Source organism: Gallus gallus, chromosome 2 (genome assembly GCF_016699485.2).
Source record: "Gallus gallus isolate bGalGal1 chromosome 2, bGalGal1.mat.broiler.GRCg7b, whole genome shotgun sequence".
NCBI classification, from domain to species: domain Eukaryota; kingdom Metazoa; phylum Chordata; class Aves; order Galliformes; family Phasianidae; genus Gallus; species Gallus gallus.
Genome location: NC_052533.1, coordinates 109,224,512 through 109,230,598, shown reverse-complemented (window position 1 = coordinate 109,230,598; position 6,087 = coordinate 109,224,512). Strand labels below are relative to the sequence as shown.

At 47.6% G+C, this 6,087-nt stretch overlaps 1 long non-coding RNA gene across 3 annotated transcripts in view; it reads left to right on the top strand.

The window, feature by feature from the left end:
* Positions 1-3,799: 3,799 nt before the first annotated feature.
* Positions 3,800-6,087, top strand: part of LOC112531854 — a 16,816-nt gene continuing 14,528 nt past the window's right edge. For all 3 annotated transcript variants that reach the window (XR_005857686.1, XR_003073934.2, XR_006937072.1), the window contains exon 1: positions 3,800-3,862. This is a non-coding gene — a long non-coding RNA (uncharacterized LOC112531854). The remainder of the gene's footprint in view (positions 3,863-6,087) is intronic.

Here is a 6,087-nt window from a genome sequence, read left to right as displayed (position 1 = left end):
TATGGTTCTATGGTTCTATGATTCTATGATCTAGTCCAACCCCCCTGTGATGAATAGGGACACGTGCAGCTACATCAGGTTGCTCAGAGCCCCATCCAGCCTGACACTGAGTGTCTCCAGGGACGAGGCATCCACAACCTCTCTGGGCAATCTGCTCCAGTGCCTCACTACCCTTATTACAAAAACTTCTTTCTTATATCCAGTCTAAATCTCCCTTCTTTTAGTTTGAGACCAATTCCCCTTTTTCTATCACAGCAGACCCTGCTGAAGAGTCTGTTCCCTTCTTTCTAATAGACGCCCTTTAGATACTGAAAGGCTGCTCTCAGCTGTTGCATGTAGTCTCCGTTCGCTCGTCCGGTGTTCGTCCTCTGTCCACATGTAGGGCTTACTGCTGGGCGAAACCGACCCTTTACCAGGTCGGGGCCAGATGCTCACCCAGACCCCAGGAGTAAGTGAGGCAAATGGCGTTTATTCACTACTAAACACAGCTTATATACATTTTACCTAGATAACCGTGCTGTCATGTCCCACTCTGATTAGTTCACACCAGATAACATTGTGCCTTATTTGGCCGTTTCCGCATTCTTTTATCATCCTTCTTCTTCTCCTGTTTTCTCTGCAACAAGGTCAGCACGATAGCACTATCTCTCTATGTTTAGGGAGAGGCCTGTCCCGTACATCCCGTGCCCCCGCAAGACGCCTACTACAACATCTCCCCCTCCCTAAGCTAAATACTACTTACACACACACCTAACCCGTACATCGCGAAGCAGCGCAAAACGCCTAATCCTAAATATATTTCAGCACACTATTCCTACTATTTTCTACTACAGTTCTTAAGCAATCATCAGAGCAACAGGGAATTCTTTTCCGTGCTCGGCCAAGCCTTGCCCCGTTACAGCACGAACGCAACAACCTAAACCCCTCTATAATTTTTCACGCAATCTATGATACTCAATGTGATAGTCAAAAGTCTTGTCCATCATTCGTTGAAGGCAGTTCTGCAAGCATCCTACAAAGCATGGAAGACAGATTAGAATACACACAAAGATTGCAAATCCTACTGCGAGAGCTTTAAGCAATTGCTTTAACCATGAACCCGTTCCCCCAAACAGTCCGTCCAGCCAGCTTCCAAAGGGATCACGCTCTTCTTTAATTTTCTGCATATGTTCTTGTGTCCATTGTAGTTGTTTGTGACACTCTGTAATTGCCATGGACACCATAAATATCAGCAACATCGGAAGTGTCAGCGTTGCAGGTGTAGTGCTCCTCTTGACGAGTGGTTCTTGATCCCATCGTCTGTCCCTCAGTTGTTCTGGAGTTGGCTTCGGTCTGCCAACGAAGAATTTCTGTAGAAAACTCGCACCTAGACTCAGTTTTTGCAGATATTCTACTTATATCTGGTATTACTTTTCGCGATGGTACCCACAGAATTTCCCAGATTCATGATATTTAACTGCCGCATACCCGACCACGGATACCCTTTAGCAAGCCCTTCCTGTGATCAGGAGGCCCTGACTGGCCTCCCCCACAGGGGCATTGTGCTCTAACATGGCCATACTGGCCGTATCGGAAACACAGCCCTTGCTGCTGCAGCGATCTTTGCTGTCGCAGGCCAACAGCTACGACAATAGCTGTGACTAGCCTTTCATTAGTTAAATGAGCCACCTTGAGCTTATCTAAGACATACTGAATAACTTCTCCCGAGGTATTAAGCGTACTTCGGCCGGCTCGCAGCAATGCCTTAACATTGTCATGCGATTTCTGCTGCAAGCAGTCAATGATCACTGGCCCTTGGGCCGGTACCAGGAGATCAGACCCCTCTGCAGCAGCTAAAAGCCTGTCTGTAAAGCTTTGAAAGGATTCATTCGGGCCCTGGGTAATATCTGTGCACGGAGTAGGTGGTTCGGCCTTATGCACAAGTTTATTAAACGCTTCCACCACTGCATCTGTGGCTGCTATTAGCTCCCCTGACCTTAGTCTCGCTAGCTGGCCCTGGGGCGAAGCCACTCCCACGGCCTTCCCTGAAAGCCGCTGTATTCCGGTCCCATGCAGGGAGCGGCGCGGGCCGACCCCTGTCGCCCCGGCACGGCCCCCCAACTCGGCCACCCAGTCCGTCTCCCATAACGTATATTGAACCAGCCTGAGCACCGTACGCATTAAGTTTGTGATGTCACGGGGGAGGAGAGGCCCCAGTGCAGCCAAAGTTTGTAGTGCATTTAATGTCAGAGGCGATTTCAGGCCTCTTTTATCCATAAATTCCACCAGGCGCGTAACACCCCCGGGGTCAGGCGGCACCCATTCGGGACCACGATCACTCACGATCACCCGGAATGCCTCTGGAACTATACCCTTCCCCAAAGCCTCCGATCTAATCCCATTCCAGTCCGTCATTTGATCCCTCCCCCTGCACTCAAACCCAGTCCCTTCTTTCTCTTCTACACTATCACTCGCACTACCGCCCCTGGGAGTGACCAGAGACAGTAGGCTATGCCCCCTGTCCGCATTGGACGGACCTTTTGTCTGGTCCCTCCCCATGTGGGCACTAAGTTGATCCTGCCCGTGTAGATCACAGCTTCCTCCGCCCCCTTGAGTCAGGTAACACTGACGTAATTCTGATAAAGGATACAACGTTCCGCCTGAGGGGTGTGGATACGGGGGAGGGGGACGAGACAACGAACTTTCACTCTCTTGTTGTTTGTCTTCTTTTGAACTGAGCGCGGTCGGCTCAGCCGGCGCCATCCCGCCAACGGTCATTGGCGGCTCCGTCTCCTCTCGGCCCCTGCAAGAAACTGCTCCCGAACCCCCATCGGACCCGACCGGGTCCTGTGTCTCACCTCCTCCGCTGAGACCCAAAAGGTATCGAGCCTCCACCAATACCTTTCCCTCAACTCTGGCCGCTTTAAGGGCTCCTAATATCAGTCCCCACGTTTTAAGTTCCGTAGCCTTCTGACTGGCCATGGCGCGCTGGCATAGCACCGAGGTGAGCAAGTCCCACCTACTCGAATCCAAAACGTAGCGGGGAGAGTCCAGCTCCCCCAGCTCATTTAATAGCGACAAAACTGCCGCGATCTCCTTCCGGGAAGGAGCAGATTTTCCACAGTAGTCCTTACAAAACTGCACAAGTACCTTAATGACTTGGTCCATTGTTACGTATGCGACCTGCCGCCACCTCGCAGGCTCTTAACCGCAATACGTCTTCCGTGCGCGACCTGCCGCCACCTCACAGGCTCTTCTCCGCGTCACGGGCACGCCGGGCAGCCACCCTCAGCAGACAGATCACGTCGGGGTCACCACTTGTTGCATGTAGTCTCCGTTCGCATCGTCCGGTGTTCGTCCTCTGTCCACATGTAGGGCTTACTGCTGGGCGAAACCGACCCTTTACCAGGTCGGGGCCAGATGCTCACCCAGACCCCAGGAGTAAGTGAGGCAAATGGCGTTTATTCACTACTAAACACAGCTTATATACATTTTACCTAGATAACCGTGCTGTCATGTCCCACTCTGATTAGTTCACACCAGATAACATTGTGCCTTATTTGGCCGTTTCCGCATTCTTTTATCATCCTTCTTCTTCTCCTGTTTTCTCTGCAACAAGGTCAGCACGATAGCACTATCTCTCTATGTTTAGGGAGAGGCCTGTCCCGTACATCCCGTGCCCCCGCAAGACACCTACTACAACACTCAGCTCTCCCTGGAGCCTTCTCTTCTCCAGGATGAGCAGCCCAAGCTCTCTCAGCTTGTCCTCCTAGAAGAAGTGTTCCATCCCTTGGATCATTTTTGTGGCCCTCCTCTGGACGCCTTCCAACAGGTCCATGTCTCTCCTGTACTGAGGACTCCACATCTGGACACAGTACACCAGGTGAGGTCTCACTAGTGCAGAGCAGAGGGGCAGGATCACCTCCCTCAATCTTCTAGCTACACTTCTTTTGATGCAGCTCAGGCCGTGGTTTGCTTTCTGGGCTGCAAGGGTACATGACTGGCTCATGTCCAGCTTCCCATCCACTGCTCATGTCCAGCTTGCCATCCCCCAAGTCCTTTTCAGCAGGGCTGTGCTCTGTCCTTACATCTCCCATCTTGTACTGGTAGTGGGGGTTGTCATGACCCCAGTGCAAGACCTTGCAAAGCACTTGGCTTTGCTGAAACTCTTGAGGTTCTCCTGGGCTAATTGTCTAGGTCTCTCTGGATGGCTTTCTCATGCCCCATTTCTCTTGTTTGGGTTTGTCTGCTATTTCCTCTCTGTCCTCTTTCCCTCACCAGTTCAGCAGTTTTGCTTACTTTGTGAGCAGTGTGAAGCAAGCTGTCTGTGGTTTGCTATGAAAACTCTTCTAGCTTAGCTTTGGCCTTTTGTTTAACAATTGTATCAAAGCACAAAAATCTCTGAATGTGGTTTATAGATTCAGACTTAGAAACATCACTCTTAATTTTTTTTTTACACGTTGTGGGTGGAGATACATAGAGACTAAGATGTTCCTTTTATTGAGAAGCCTGTAACGAAGGTAGCAAAGTTTTAAATTCAGTTAGGGCCCATGACACTGTGCTCCCCTCCTGCCTCAACATCTTCCTTCAGACTGGAAGTTATTCCCAAGGCCTTGCTCATGTGTACAGTGAAATGCCAAAGACTTCTCAGGACTGATGACAATCAGGGTATCTCTGAGACAGATAATGACCACAACACAGTTTCAAACTTAGCACTTAAAGAAATGATAGCAGGTACCTGGTTCAACAGGTGCCAGTTGTTCATGTGCTAAATATTATGACTGTGAGTCAATCATATTATCCCAAAAATAGTGAGCAGCCCAAGAGCCCCTCAAGCTCTCCTGCGTGGCAGCCGGTTGCACAACAGGTTTTCCCCTTGAGTAGGGATGCCTCCCACGGTTACACCTGTGCAGAGAGCTCTTGCACCTTGATGTCAAGTTGCCCTGTCTATACAGATTCTCAGTAAACAACTATTCATTTTAAGCTTTGCTAAAGTAACATCTTAGATTGATTGTGCACATCTAATCCTTTAGACATAAACTGTTGATCAAGTCTGGGACTAGGAGTGAATTCAGCCACATTGAGGCTCCTTACTTCTGTAGTTCAAAGAGTTTAGATAGCAAGGGGGTCAGTGCTGAACCTCATTAATCAACAGAAGGGCCTCCTGTGTGTGTCTGTTTAACCCTAACCTCTATGCTGTAAAAAGTCAAGTGTATTCAGCCATTGTGAATCTTGTTGAATTGCTGTCTTCTTTGTTAAATCACTATATTATACTATATAAATAAATATAATCCCTGCTTCTCTGTAACAGGTGAAGAATATGGTGTAGTGTGATTTCCATCCAAGACAGGGCCTTTGATTTCCTTTTGCCAGTAATAGGAAAAAAAAGAAAAACAACAACAAAAAACACTAAAATGCAGTGACTGGAGAAACATATTTTTCCATGTAAAGAAAGTGAGTAAGAAGTTGAATGCTCAAGTATAAACACGTAAATAAGTTTTTCAGTTTTATATAGAAGAACAAGAACAGAATGTTACCAGTGTCATTTATTTTGCAGTGAATGTCACCATCCCTTCCTGGACTGAGATGCCTCTGGGCCACAAGCACTCAGACAGGGGAACAGTACTAACATAATGTACAGTTATCATGCTACATTGCTCTTGTTCACTAAATCTACTTCGGTTCTACCTTTTACAACATAGCCAGCAGCTTTTGTTTATTTTCAGGAATAAGCCTTATCTTCTCCAAATTCTTAAATCATCTCTTTTTTTTGTTTGTTTTTTCTCTCCTTATCATTAACCATAAATTCTGATGAAGAAACAGGATTTTTTTCTTGGACTATGATGAGACCCTATTCAAAATAACTGGGGGTTGGGGTGGGGGGGGGATCAGAGGGGAAGGAAGTTAAGGTAGAAATTATGGAATCTATCTCATTTTTCTTAGAAAACTCATGTTCTGTAGGTTTTTTTTTTTTTCTTTCCTCATTATATGTGCTTCCTCTGGTTTGTTTTTTATAGCTGCTGTAGGGATTGGGTTTTAAGGAATTGTTTTCTGTGAATCTAGTTAGCAACTTCAGACATTTTGAGCAATAAAACAAGAATCAGTAGT